At 40.7% G+C, this 15,082-nt stretch overlaps 1 protein-coding gene across 5 annotated transcripts in view; it reads left to right on the forward strand.

The window, feature by feature from the left end:
• Window positions 1-2: 2 nt before the first annotated feature.
• MAP3K7CL (MAP3K7 C-terminal like) overlaps window positions 3-15,082 on the forward strand; it is a 97,310-nt gene continuing 82,230 nt past the window's right edge. For 2 of the 5 annotated variants that reach the window (XM_070597257.1, XM_070597258.1), the window contains exons 1-4: window positions 28-316; window positions 729-783; window positions 3,165-3,253; window positions 4,611-4,667. The gene's annotated coding sequence lies outside the window, so the exon portion shown is untranslated. Of the gene's footprint in view, window positions 317-728; window positions 784-3,164; window positions 3,254-4,610; window positions 4,668-15,082 lie in introns of all 5 variants that reach the window. The other 3 variants (XM_070597259.1, XM_070597261.1, XM_070597260.1) reach the window with 3 other exon arrangements.

A 15,082-nucleotide genomic window follows, 5' to 3' on the forward strand; every position in this document is an offset into this window, starting at 1 on the left:
GCAGATCGCGCCTTCGGTCGTCCGGCCGACGCAGGTGCAGGCGGATCACGCTGTTGTGGCTGGTTCGCGACTGCGCTGTGGAGAGTCCGTGGACGGCGCGTTACATGTTTCCATTTCTGATCTAGAAGGAACGCCTGTCTCCTAAAATTAATTTCCGCTTAATTTTCCAGACCCACTGGCAGCGTCAGGGCAGGTGTTCCCTTTTTTCCTGAGGCAGAGCATCTGCCGTCATCCCCCCAAAATCTATGGTTGGGCGTCTGCTCTGTCTTGGGCTCTGTAGGAAGCGCTGGGACCGGAAGGTGATAAATTAAGAATTGTAAGGATAACTAAGTACTGAGTGCCCATATGTGTCAGGGTCTGTGTTATTAGCTTTACGTGCGATATCTCAGCGAATGGTCAAACTTAGGGGTGAACTATTATCTCCATTTGATAGAAGCGGAAAGTGAAGTTTACAAACGACTATGTGTCCAAGATCCTAGGGCTGGGAATGTTAAAAAGAGGATTCCTAGCCAGATGAGACCCACGGCGAAATGCACGTTCTTAACCACTGTTGGTAGTCCTCTTTTCTGCTTTTTCCTGGAAATATTTCTCTTTTTCTTTCCCAGAATCTTTTAAAACCTGATCTCTGTCTTCCCGCGTCAACACGTGGCTGATTTTAAAAATATGGAATGGTCATAGAGCACTTTTAAGAATAACTTTACACTGAAAGCAATCCACTTTCCTTGCAGAAAATACGGAAAACGCGAAGCAGAACGTTTTGCCTCCACTTTTGTTCTTGAACAGGTGCAAATTACTTACTTTCTTTAAATTGGGACAGATTTAGTATGCCATAAAACTGAAAGGGGTTAAAAATGAGAATTGATAAAATTTAATTAATTAAAAATGACTAAGGAATCAAATCTTGATAAGGACCATGGAAAATTAAACTTGAGGACAAAACAATTGATGAATCAAATTTCCATGCAAAGTTTATAATAAAAAATTGATCTAACATTAATTTTAATCCATTAAAAAGGAAATTGAAATCAATTAAAATCTTCTGTATGGTAATTTGTCAAGAAATTAAATTGATTTAATTACTAAGAAGAATGCTTTTTAGATGAAAATTCATTAATTTTGTATTATTTGGGTTAAACTGTGTATTCATAATTATAGGATCAAAATATCAAGGGCAAAATTTTCATTGGATCCAAGTAGTTGGTCAAATATTCCTCAACCGGAAAAGAAAAGAAACACAAATCCTTACTGTTGCTGCAGGCCTTAGGTTCCGGTCCCTGCTTAGCTCACATGTATCTTCCTCTCTGTCTTCTGGCCATAGTAGCCCGAATAGTTGATCCTGTCTTTTACCTCTTCTGCATCAGGGGCCTTGCTTCTGCTCTTTTCTCTAGGTAGAGTGCTCTCCCATTTCCTTTTGGCTGAGTTAATTCTACCTCATAAACACACACTTTCATTAGAAAGCTTTCTGTGACTCCCAAGACGTTCCCTGTTAGTCACTTTCCTAACATCTGTCCTCCTTCAAAGCACTTATCACAGCTGTAATGACAAAATTATTTGTATTCTTTGTCAACCAGTAGGTAGGTGCTGTATTGCCATCACCTGTCACTGGGCATTGCGTGGGGTAAAGTCTCGATAAATAGTTGTCGAATGAATGAATGGATGACCAAATGGGTGTCTGGAAGGGGAGACCAAAGAATTGGGAGGTGTGGTCTCTGTTCCTCTCATCCAGAAGTACATGCTGTAAAACTAGAGAACATCACAAAGCAATCGAAATGGTTTGATTAGGAGTTTGCAAAAGGCCAAGAAGGCTACAGGCTTCTGCTATTTTGATTCAAGAGCCCAGGACCCTCGTGCTAGGTACCAACTGAAAATATGACCTCCAGCGTCCAGGGGAGAGCCAGGGCCTTGTGGATTGGGAGTGTCTGCCCCCTCGCCCCCCCATTCAGGAAGAACTGCACTCTTGGGCTGGCGATGTCTAAGCCAACTCAAGGCTCTGATAAGGACTCAGGTCACCATTTGTTTCCAGTGACTTTTTGTTTTTCCCCACTTCTTTTGTTTGCCTAAAGTTTTAACTTCTGTACTTCACAATTGTTTTAATGTCTTTGCCTCATCTATATATTTTAATTTATTTGGTATTCTTATTTAATTTTACCGACTCCCATCAAATCTTTACTCTTCTGACTTTTCTCCCCTCCCCCATATGTATTATTTATTTCATGTTACAGTATCATCCTAGTTTTCACTATTTTTCCATCAAAATTTAATTCTTTTTATTTGACTTTGGATTTTTATGACTCGTTTTGTGTTGGCTTATTGTCTAACTTCAATTTCTTTTTTTGTGAAAATCTCTTAATTTTCCTTTATAAATTTAAAGTTTTTCTCCACGTTAATCAAATTTCTTTGGACTTAAGGCAACCCCTGTTCTCTCTTGGAGTTTGGAAATAGTCACCAAAGTGAAATCTGAGTCAGGCGACTGGGATTCAAAGCATCATGGACTTTGGAGGATATGGCTTAGTGTGAAAGCCCAGACATTCTTGTCCCTGATTGCTGCTTTGCCCTAAATTGGAATGGCGAAGCAGAAAAGAGGACGATAGACTTTTTAAGGGTTAACTTCGTGTAAGCAAGAAAGGTGACCCCATGTCAGTCACCCACCAAGCCAGATAACTCCCTCCAATTGGAGGGTAAGGAGTGAAGCAGGAAGCCAGGAGGATTGGGGAAAACCAATAGAGTATGAAGAAGTACTCTTCCAGTGTAATTGTTATTTTTGTGTCTTAATTTCCCTGTAAACCTCCCATTCCTAGCCTTCTATGTGTGGGGTAGGGGTGAGGTCGGGGGTTAGATTGGGCCTCAGACTTCCATGTTGATCCCATAGCTTCGTGAAGTTTCTGTCAAGAAACAAGGCAAGGTCAGGGCCAACTCCTGACTGATTTGGCTGGTAAAGATATAGTGAGCCACTTTTAGAATCAGACAGTTTATCACTTACATTGACAATGAAAGGAAGATGGCCAAAGGTCCCAGCTCCTTGAGGTCATTATCCCACACATCAAAAGAATAACACTGAACCAGAGGACGCAGGAGACTGTAATGCAAGTTGTGGGATACCCAACTGCTGAGGAGCTAACTCTGGCCTTAGCTACTCAGTTTTATATTCTGCCTCTCTACTGCAGGAGGGTACGGCAGGATGATCCACACCTCATCAGAACACTGGAGATGATGAAAAACTGCCTCATGACAGCTTCCTAAAGGGCATAGGGAGGTAAGAGGGAAATGGCCTCAGAGAAGCTCTTCATAGGCCTCCCATCCACTTGCATTCCAGGAAGATCACAAGGCATTCTGCCAAGACTCAGATTAGCTTGGGGCAAGCCTTTGCCTGCACGGTCTGTGTAGAAACATGCAAAGTTGCCATGGCACCATGGCAGAGCCATTCCACTAACGGATCTTGGCACTGTTTCTCCTTGTGGCTATCCTCAGATGGCTTACTCTAGTGATGTTCCTTGTGCTCAGGCCCGTCTTGCGATTCCATTTGGATGCTTACCCTTCCTGCCCGCTCTTGTAAGGTAGTACTTTTCCAGCCCCATGTTGCGAGAGATCTCACACCCTTTGGTTATCCTTGATTATTTCCTGACACGTATAGAATACTGGCATCCTAAAATATCAGCAAGACAATATGTTGCTGAGACAAACCTGACAGCTCTATTCTACTGCAGTCAGAGGACTATTTTGTCAGAGTCTTAGTAGCATCTCAGTTGGGGAGGGGTGTGCAAAGTTAGGATATTTATAAGTTTTTGAAGTCTGGTTAAGGAAAGTCTGTCAATGCAGAAGCATGGGAGGTTTGAGTAAAGATCACGATATAGGATTGATGGGCACAGCAAGGAAAGGATTTGGAGGCAGTGGGTTCAAAGAGTCTTGGGGGTTCATGAAACTGTCATTTGATGCTTTCTCTTGAAGAGTTGTTGGATCTTTCAGGAAGCTTCTGGAATGAAAAATTTAGTTATTTTCAACTTTTGGAGGGGGGGCTCAGGAATATTATCCCTGAGCTAACATCTGTTGCCAGTCTTCATCTTCTTTTTTTTTTGCTTGAGGAAGATTAGCCCCGAGCTAACATCTGTGCCAGTCTTCCTCCGCTTTATACGTGGGTCCCTGCCACAGCATGGCTGATGAGCAGTGTAGGTCCCTGCCCAGGATTTGAACCTGCAAACCTGGGCTACAAAAGTGGAGCATGCTAGTGGGGGGAGGGCAAAAGGGGTGACTAGGCTTACATGTGAGGGGATGGGCTCACTTAGTTTTTGGGTGGTGAACATCATGTAATCTACACAGAATTCGAAATATATTACAATGTACACCCGAAAGCTATATAATGTTATAATCCAATGTTACTGCAATTAGAAAAATTTTAAAAAGAGGAAAAAAAAGAAAGTGGAATGTGCTGAACTCAGCCACTACATCATGGGGCTTGCCCTCAGTTATTTACAACTTTTATCTTCCTGGGCCAGTGATTCCTAGAATAAAGTTATGCTGATGGAAACATTGGAATAGTAAAGTCATACTAATATAGACAGCAAGCTATGTGGGTGTAGATGGTTTCAGTTGTCACTCTTGACACTTTTTTCTAGGGACAATCAAAGAGGATCTTCTCCAGATGATTGAATCTCCTGTGAGCTCAGCATCAGGTACGGTATCTTGGTCCAGAGAACCTGTGTTCCAAATACTGGTGTGGTGGAGGCCATGTTTAGATTCAGAAGAGGCAGCTAGACTGATGCTGAGCACATAGAGGCACATGCAGATTCGCTGATATCAGTCCATACGCCACGACCAATATGTCTATTTTCTATTTTTGGTTGTTTAGCTGAAGGTTGTTTTCCTTCCAAGAATAAGATTCCTCTACTAGAATATGGCATAATTGGGGCCTAAAAAAAGGTTCTTATATTACCTTATGTTAAAAACCTCAAGCAAACTTACTCTGTTTATTCTGGCTATGTTAATCATTTGACTGCAGGAGGCCTTATAGCTAAGGTTTTAGGTCCCTCTTTTCCTAGTTATAGGGAAAATATTTCAGAAGTAAGGAGGTGCTAGTGATGCTCACATTTTTCAAACTTCTGGTGGGTGGAGGATGATGGCCAACAAACACTCTTAGTCAGCTCAGGTTCCCATAACAAAATAAACATAGACTGGGTGGCTAAAACAACAGAAATTTATTATCTCGCAGTTCTGAAGGCTGAGAAGTCCAAGATCAAGGTGCTGGCAAGGTAGGTTTCATTCTGAGGGCTCTTTTCTTGGCTTGTAGGCAGCCACCATCCTGCTGTGTGTGAGGTCTCTGATGTCACTTCTTATAAGGACGTTAATCTGATTGTATCAGGGCATCACCCTTATGACCTCATCTAACCTTAATTACATCCTTACATCTCCAAATACAGTTACATTAAGAGTTGGGGTTGCAACTTATAAATTTGGGGGGAACACAATTCTGTCCATAGCATTCCCTATTCTCTTAGGAATTTTTTTGTCCTGATTAATTTCTCTGATAAATCAGATGAGATTTGCCTTGATGCATATATTGCCCTTATCAGACCACCTGCTGTCTGCTTGGGTATTGGGCCACATTTCTGTCATCTTTGGATGTTCACTGATTCTGTGAACCCCATAGCAGGAAGAACCATTTGAACACCTAGCCTGGTAAAAAACAGATGGTGATGTGCCTCAAACCTCAAACCGTTGAGAGAGAGAAGATTAACCTTCCCCTCAGCTACTTCTATGGGGACCTCAGGGACATGTTGAGTGGTAAATTCCTCCCCAACTTCCTTTGCTTATGGAGTCTGCTCATTTTGAATGCTAACACACAGGATAAACCTGGAGAGTTCACATAGGATAAACATGGGAGCAGTGGTGTGTGAGTTAGGCACTTCAAGCTTGCAAGGAAAGGAAATTTACCTGCTAGGATCACTGTAGAGGGTGTGGTTTATTAAGGATTATAAAAAAGTAAGAAATCGCACAACTGTCCCCAGAGCCAGCTAACTTTTCTTGGATACCGCCATAGGCTGGGCGTCTCTGAGTTACCATTCTCATAGTTTAGTTTATCTCTGTTTCTATGGCTTCTACCAAAGTGGCATCTGCTTCTCTTCACCTCTTTCCACTGCTGACCTCTTTTTCTTCTCCCTACGTCTTAGCTTTGGCTTGCTTCCTTTTCTCTGTATCTCTCAGCTTCCCCGCCCCCTCAGGTGGGTCTCTGTGTGTTTCAGTTTTAAATATCCAAGAGAGAAGATCTGGTTGGTTCAGTTTATTGCTATCCAATGAAAAAGTCCCCAGGTTCTGCTGAATCCTCAAGTCAAGGATACCACCAGCCTCTATGGCTGCCTTGGCCTAAGTAAGAATTCTGGGTACACTCAATGGTGACCAGGAAGCCAGGATCATCTGTAACCTTAGTGTAAGGAATGCTTTGTGACTGTTTTGTCCCAAAGTGAGTTATGAGTGTGGCCCACATTCAGAGTTTCGTAAGTAGTCTAGTCAATCTGTTCGAGGCTATGCTGTGTTTCATAGCTCCCTTAGAATTTTCTGGATGAAGGTAAAAATAAAAAGATATGAAATATATTATAGTTAATCACTCCCTGTTTATTACCATTCTGAGAATGGAGATCTTGAACTGGCTGAAAGTGATCCTTTTCCTCTTATTTAAATGTTGGCTGCGTTGCTGTGGTTCCTATTTGTGCCTAGCATGATTGAGCTGTTTAGAGTATGAGAATGAGGAAGGTGAAATGGAGTCAGAGACATTTAAATTCTATTGGTGATGCCTTAGATCGCTGGAGAATGATGAAATCTCTACCTTAGGGCACTTGAGACAGAAGTTTCCCTTCAGCTTTTACGAATGGATTGTTGATAAACTAGAACGGTGTTCATCAGTCCCTCTTTTAGTAAAATTGGGAGTTCCTGCCATGGTTCCTCTGATGGACTTGCTAGACTGACTCGCTTGTCCTGTATTACAGAGGCCAGAGAGTGGAAACTGTGTTTCCTAGGTTCTCTTGAAGTTCTGGTTCTGAATCTAATAAGTCTCCACCAGTTAGATGCCTTCATGTGAGGGTTGGAAGGTGGTAGGGAGACAAGGTCTATTTTCATGCTTCTTTGGTAGTTCTGCCAGCGAGCGGAGTCATTAGAGGACGCATTTTTGGCATCACTATTGCAGTAGTTGCTCTGTGTGGAGGGGCAGCTGAGGAGATGGGGACAACTTCCTCCTCCTGGCTTCTTGCTCTCTAGATCACAGCTGTGAGGGTGTGTTCTTGATCTCAGGCCATCCAGCAGTGACTCCTGATTCTCTGTCTTTCTGATCATACAGAAAATATGCCTCCCAAGGAAGGGCAGTTCTGTGACATTCAGGATTTATTCCTGGAGGCCCATCTTAGAGCTGGCTTCTCCATCCCACAGTGGGTTTTTGAAGCATCTGATTCTTTGTAGTAAAACCATTTCTACTTGTAATACCTAGAGTGGTTTCTGTTTCCTACGTGGGACACTGATTGAGACAATTCCTGTGTTTATGATCGTTAGGAAGCTGAGAACAGTCATGACCAGGCTTGTGAGCTAACATGTGAGATGAAATTCAGAAGTCATTTAGGGTCTTGCCAAATCCAATTTTCACTCTTGATTTTCAAAAATTTTTGGTTTTTAAAAATTAATCCCTTGTGGCTGGCCTGGAACTGAGAATCAGGAATGATTTTGAGACGAACCTGATGAGGAAAATTGAAGAAGCCCCAATATTGAGCGAAATGAGAGACCCCCTTTTCTCAAATTTTTAATTTGAGATAAAATGCTTCTCTCTAGTACATGCAGGAAACATTTATTTTCATAGTCTTACTGATTAAAAAGTTCAAATGAAAAGTTACCTCGTGAAAATTTTCTGTTACTAAAATTGTTTATGGTCTGCTGGTAGCTGGCCTTTCCAACTTTGCTCTGATGGACCAAAGTATGTATATCTCCCACTTCCCCCACTTTTTGAAAAAAAGATAAATCCTCCACTCTTTTCAAATTATGGATTTATCAGATTACTGTTTTTTTCTTTTAAACATTTTAGCTAGTTTCCCACGACACATTGCAAGTCTGGGTTTCTCAGGCCAATATTCTATGCAAAGAGCAGGCTTTTGACAAGGCTGTTCCACAGTAAATTACTTTTCTTTCTGTATATTTCATGCAAAATCTTTCATGAGCAAGACATGATTGTTCACAGTTTTATTGATCTTTACTCGGTATTTGACTCTGTGGATAGGAACCAATTGTGGGCTAAACTCTACCATAACGAACCCAGTCCTGATTCTTACGTAGAATTTGCATCTTAACACCGGTGCCAAGATTTGGGTGTGGAAGAACAGTCTTCTGATCAATTAAATAATTATGTAAAGATGAGTGAAACAGGCATGTTTTGACCCTTTCTTTTTACTTGTTTCTTAGTATTCAGTATTACTTTTGGATGAGCTAATTGACTCTCCCCTCTCTCCCATTAAGAGTAAAAGTAGCAAGTTTCATCTACTAATAATATCAAGCTCCAGAAATGACTTTGTCAGCGCTTGGTCCTCTTTTCTAATACTGCATAAAGGAATGGCTTAAATTCAGGTGCTGTAGCAGTTAGCAAGAACAAACCACTGCAAAACTGAGTGGCTGAAAACAGCTGCTTGTTATTTCTCACAAGCCTGGGGCTGGGTGGGCGCTTTGGTTCACCTGAACCAGGCTTTGCTGTATTAGGCAGGGGTTGCTTTTGTATCTGCACTCAGCCGATGGGTGGGCTGGGGAGTGGTAGGTTAGGAGGCCTCAATGGGGACAGTTCAGCTTTGCCTCACCTGGTCTCATCCTCCAGCTGGCTGCCTGGGCTGGTGCTTGTGAAAATGGAGGGTTCCAAGAGAGCAACCAGAAATGTGCAAATACTGTGTTGAATTTGCTACTATCTCATTGACTGAAGTAGGTCACATGGCCAAGTCCAGAGTCAGTGTGGGCAGACAGAATCAAATTGTGGAGAGGCAAAGAAGCAAGAAAATTGAGGACAATAGTGCTGTCAATCCACCATAGCCACTCAAACCCCAATCATCCTTTTTGGCAAGAATTTTCCAACACTCATTTGCTTTGTATTCAACAAGTCCACTCAGGGAGTTATTTTAGGAAACTATCCAAACGAATTTACCTGGTAGGATTTATTAGAAAGCAATATTACTTAAATTAAAATTTTCTTTTGATACTTTACTGAGATTTTTTTTTTCTTGAACCACAATAAACAACTGTTAATATTTGTATTGAAAAGACTGAGGCTAAAAATGAGTGTGATTGTTCTTTCTGTTGTAGAGATTTGTGGTCTTACTTTTCCATTTATTTATATTTTGAAATTAATTCTGAAATTTTTGGAAGGCACGACATTGGTCCTTTCTAAAGGAGATTAGGCATTTGCCTTTGTTAGTTCCTCAATTTTCTCTGCCTTACTCTACTACGCAGAATATCTGTGCCCTGGATTCTAATTTGAAAATATAACTTTTAACCATCTTTCACCTAATCTTTATCAAAGCCTAATTGCAAAAATTTATGTTTGAGGGAAATTCTCTGAATATTATGCAGTACACTCTCATTTAGAATAAATTTTGTCCTTGGATCAAGCCAGACCATCAACGTTCTAGTTCTTTGGAGAATTGAGTTTGACAAATTGCATTTTGGTATCACGCCATTGTTGTATAATAAGGGATAGTAAAAGGGACAGCCAAATGTAGTGGACTGTTGTCTCTACTCTAGGCCAGATTTTGTGGATGTCAAACATTTCATTACATGGTATTCTTCTTATATGACCTGTGGGGAAAATTACCTCATCATTCAACCATTGATTTTATTTTGTGCCCTCTAAGAATCTTACTGTTTTGTATCTCTCTTAAACTTTGAGCCAAATGTGTAGCCCAGCTCTACCAAATATGTAATATTATGGTATGATATTTCTATATACTGCTTACTACTTGGTTTTATTATTTTCTTGCTTATTCTTTCTTATTCTGCCCAGACTATCTCAACCTAAAAAAAAGAATCCTTATTGATTTTACATGTTTTTATAAACCACATAAAATCCTTGATGGAATGAGGAGAGGTATATACATATATATATATATATGTATACATGTATTTTTTTTGCTGAGGAAGATTTGCTGTGAGCTGACATCTGTGCCAGTCTCCCTCTATTTTGTATGTGGGACACTGCCACAGCATGGCCACCAACGAGTGGTCTAGGTCCATGCCCAGGAACTGAACCTGGGACGCTGAAGTGGAGTGCGCCAAACTTAACCACTAGGCCACAGAGCCAGCCCCATAAATATATTTTTTGAAGTGCTAGTTTATGGATTTACACATGGTTTGAGGATGATTAAAAAGGTTAGAAACCTGCTTCAGAATGATTTTTTTAAACTAATTTAGGAAGAGGAATTTACAATTTTTGCTAGAAATACAACCACACTATAAGTAGCACAACACCAAAGCATAAAACAAACTTGAGACTTTCTTCCATTACTATACATCGAATCCATTAAAAACAATCGGCGAAATAAAGAATTATTGTAAAATTTTTTTCCTTAAGGTACACACACTAATTGATTCATATAAGGTGGTCCCTGGGGCCAGCCCCAGGGTGGAGTGGTTAAGTTTGTGCGCTCTGATTTGGTGGCCCAGGGTTTCACTGGTTTGGATCCTGGGCATGGATATGGCACCGCTCATCAAGCCATGCTAAGGCAGCATCCCACATACCACAACTTGAGGGACCCACAGCTAGGGTATACAACTATATGCTAGGGGGATTTGGGGAGAAAAAGCAGGAAAAAAAAAAAAGAAGATTGGTAACAGTTGTTAGCTCAGGTGCCAATCTTAAAAAAATAAAAAAAGATGGTCCCTGATTTCTTTTAGGTACTTGGCCCATCAGCTAGTACTTATTTTTGTGGTTGGATTAGTAAGGATGCTTGATGGTTCAAATGCTTGTTAGTTATCGTCATCTTCACTTCTCCTATTCTTAATGTTTTGGCTATTTTTATTACAATAATTTCCACTAGGATTTTCATTAGAGTCAGTCATTAGTCTCAGGGGAATAAAATTAAGAAAGGATCTATGTGTCTATTTATGTAGTGGTTGGCTAGAGCAATTACATTTCCTCATTGCTATTTGATTTAGCTATTATCTGTTTCTTAACAGATCTTCACTCTTCTGATTCTGTGCCAAATTGCACCATGGAGATAAATGTTAAATCACATCAGGAATACTGATGAAAGAGGGTGATGGCTACCAAAAATCCCTTCCAAAAGATCGTTTCATCCCCCTACGGCATCATACAGGGATTTTTTTTTTCTGGGAAAGATTCGCCTTGAGCTAACATCTGTTGCCAATCTTCCTCTTTTTTTTTCCTTTCCAAAGCCCCAGTACATAGTTGTATATTCTGGTTGTAGGTCCTTCTAGTTCTTCTATGTGAGCTGCCGTCACAGCATGGCTACTGACAGACAAGTGATGTGGTTCCATGACTGGGAACAAAACCTAGGCTGCTGAGGCAGAGCACACTGAAACTTTAACCACTAGGCCATCAGGGCTGGCTCATCATATAGGGATTTTTGACCACTTAGGAAAATAGTCTAACAATAGTTAGAAATTAACTTTTTGGGATGAATGAGAAAATTTATTTAGAAATAAGAGATACAAGGGAATATGTTTAGAAAATGTAATAATACACAGTCCCTTATCTCAAGATGACTCTCAAACTTTGCCAAAAAATTACAGAGGAAAAAGGGGAAAAAAGACTAGCAGGGGAACTACTGACGTCTAAGCTTGTGCACTTTCTTCTCATTCGAGACGTGGAATGACTCTTAGGCCCTTAACTAGAGCTTTTGGATTGAGAATTTCAAAATAATGCCACTCATTCCCACAACCTTTGTAGTCTGGTGTCTCACATAGAGCCATGAGAACAGGTGTGGGAACACACAAGATAAGGACAGTCAGACCTCCTGATAATAGCACGAAGTGACAGACAATAGCCAGACGAAGCCCTGACAGACTCAAAGGAGACTTGAAGAACTAGAGAATCCTAATTGAAGCTATTTAGTGAAGCCATTGCACGTATCAGAGTTTTCCATTTAAAGTTGGTCATTGGCTATAAAGAAACAAAATACATCATGATTCTTGCACCTTGTTTAAGCATTCATTGAATACATAAAATACATTTAAATTCTACCAAAAATGTTGAAAAATTTCAAGACATCTTTTGGTTCTTGGTGAGAGGAGTGTCATTTGTCTGGAAAATTCATTTATATCGATAACTTCATTCCTCCGATACTAGATATGACTGAAATGCTACTTATATTTGACATTAATTGAATGCTAATGACATGATGGGTATGTTGTTTGAAATGATGTTGTGACAGCTTTGATGCAGAATCATAACTCTTTGTCACTGTCCATGAAAGACAACTCAGGGGGTTAAATTACTTCTGTGGAAAGCGTCCGGGTGGTTCAGATCATCATACCATCAATAGTTACGTGGGATATGGTGACAGATCTTATTGTATGCCCCCTCTCCTCCAAACCCTTCCATAAGATTATTGACTGTAGTTCTCTTTTCATTGAAAATAGGGTAGGAAAAATGTAGAAAAGCAGCAGAGAGAAATGAACCTTGGAAGTCTCTAAGCCAACTATTGCTTCTGGCACCCTCTGGGCAATCTGGGGGAGGTCAGTTGCCTGTTTGTTGAGGTGCTGATTGAAACTCTGGGACACCGGTTCTTTCCCTTAATACAAAACCAATGTCAAGCCAAGTCATTTAAGACCTTTTGAAAACTGACTCTAAAATAGCATGTGATATCCTGAGGAAAAAATAAACCATGATTTAGTAAACTAAATGATCCATGGAGTAAGGATTGCTTTATATGGTGTTCTCACAGAAAGAGAAGGCACAGATGATCAAGTGTGGCCAGGAACAAAGCCCTTGATGCACCCGTGTGAGTTCCAACGTGAAATGGACTTCTTGGGGGCCAGCCCGGTTAAGTGCGCATGTTCCGCTTCTTGGTGGCCCCGGGTTCACTGGTTCGGATCCCGTGTGCGGACATGGCACCACTTGGCACGCCATGCTGTGGTAGGCGTCCCACATATAAAGTAGAGGAAGATGGGCACGGATGTTAGCTCAGGGCCAGTCTTCCTCAGCGAAAAGAGGAGGGCTGGCAATAGTTAGCTCAGGGATAATCTTCCTCCAAAAAAAAAAAAAAAAGGACTTCTTGATGTTCCCAGCCCAGTAAGTGTTTGCTGCCCTCCAGCTCTGGGAAGTGGGTAGAAGGATTCTCACCAAAGCCTTGGAGATAAAGTCCACTTACCTGATGATGCTCCAGGGCAAATGAAGGGGTGCTTATGTCATTTCATAGTGACCACAGCATTTAGGATTGCTCCTTCAGATTCACTGCACCGTAGGCAGGTTGTTGTGTCACTTCACATGGCAAAAATTAAGAATAGCGAACACTGCTGGCCTAAGATTTGACTTCAGTTTAACTCATGATGATGATAAGTAAGACAATACAGTAAAACATGCCCCACAATAGTGAGAACTTGGCTTTATGCTGATGGGCAGTTGACTCCCATCTTCTACTCAGACCCTGTTCTTCATTAATTTTGTGATAACTTGACCCTGAATTTTATAGGAATAAACATTTTGGACCTCACTTATAGTATTGTATGTCAGAGTTTATCGTATAACGATGATGATGACAACGTCACCTCTGGTTGAGTGCTCCCTCTGTGCCATGTGTTGTCTAAGCCCTTTGCGTATGTTATCTCATTTCATCTTTACAACCATCCTGATGAAAATCCTCTAATGAATTCACATTGGACTTATAATAAAAACCAAACTCTATACCAGGGTCTCTAAGGCCCAGCATGATCTAGTCCCTATCTGTCATCTATCTTCTTTTCCACTCCCTCAGCTGCAGTCGCATGGGTCTTCATTTTGTTCTTGGAACCTGCCAAGCTCATTCTCTCCTTAGAGCTTTTCCACCAGTTGCTCACTCTGTCTAGACCACCTTTCTCCGAGACCTTAGCATGGATGACTCTTCCGTGTCATTCAGGCCCAGATTACATCTCACCTCCCCAGAGAAGGTTTCCTTGACAACTCTGTTTAAAGAACCTCCTCAATACCTCTTTCCCATCACCCTGTTTTGTTTCACCATAACATCTAATACTCCTTGAAGTTTTTCATGTTAATCGATTTTAAAAATTATTCCCACCAATTAGAATGTAATCTTCCTGAGAATGGACCAAATGTGTCTGTTATTATTATGTCCCTACATTTTAAAACAGTGCTTGGCACGGGGCAGGTGTTGAGTAAATGAATGAACCCCAGTTTTTGGATCAGGAACCCGAAGCATAGAGAGCTTAAATTGTCTGTTTTAGGCCGCACAGTTCCTAAAAGCTTATGCAGTGTTTATCCAGGCTTAACTCCCAAAGCCCGTTTTCTTAACCACCATGATATAAGACACTGATAAAGAGATCTCTTACATCAAACCTGGACTCACATATAGGTAATAGCTGAAAACTAAACTTAGATGCCCAAGGGGGGAATTCTGGTTGTGTTTTAATCTACTAAGCTAATTGAGTGGGTAAGAGCTTCTTTATTGAACCACTACGCATTAAATAGTGCCTGTATTTCTCAAAAGTGCTGAATTTCAAGACTGTGCACTCCAGAGAGAGCAGAGCTGTGAAAATATTTCACTTACGTTGTAATAACTCTGATCAAGATAGATGCTTTTATTTTTTTCACCAATTTAACTATGAGAAGTGAAACTTAGGCACAATTTAGGCTGTTCCAAATGTTTTTGATTAAGGAGTTTAAATATAAGCATACGAAACAGCAAATAATAAATGCTATCACTTTTTGTTGTGGTCTCCTGCTAGTGTTTATTTTAAAACATGTAATCCATATTTGACAGAAAGCACACAATTTTGCAGGCTTGCATTACATTTTCATCATGTTTTGAATTGTATGTGAGTGATAAGCATAATTTCTGGGTTCCTGTAACCTCCCTCTCATAAGCTCTCCTTAAGTTATTTCATACCCTGCAAAGTTTAATTT

Source organism: Equus przewalskii, chromosome 27, assembly GCF_037783145.1.
Source record: "Equus przewalskii isolate Varuska chromosome 27, EquPr2, whole genome shotgun sequence".
NCBI lineage: Eukaryota > Metazoa > Chordata > Mammalia > Perissodactyla > Equidae > Equus > Equus przewalskii.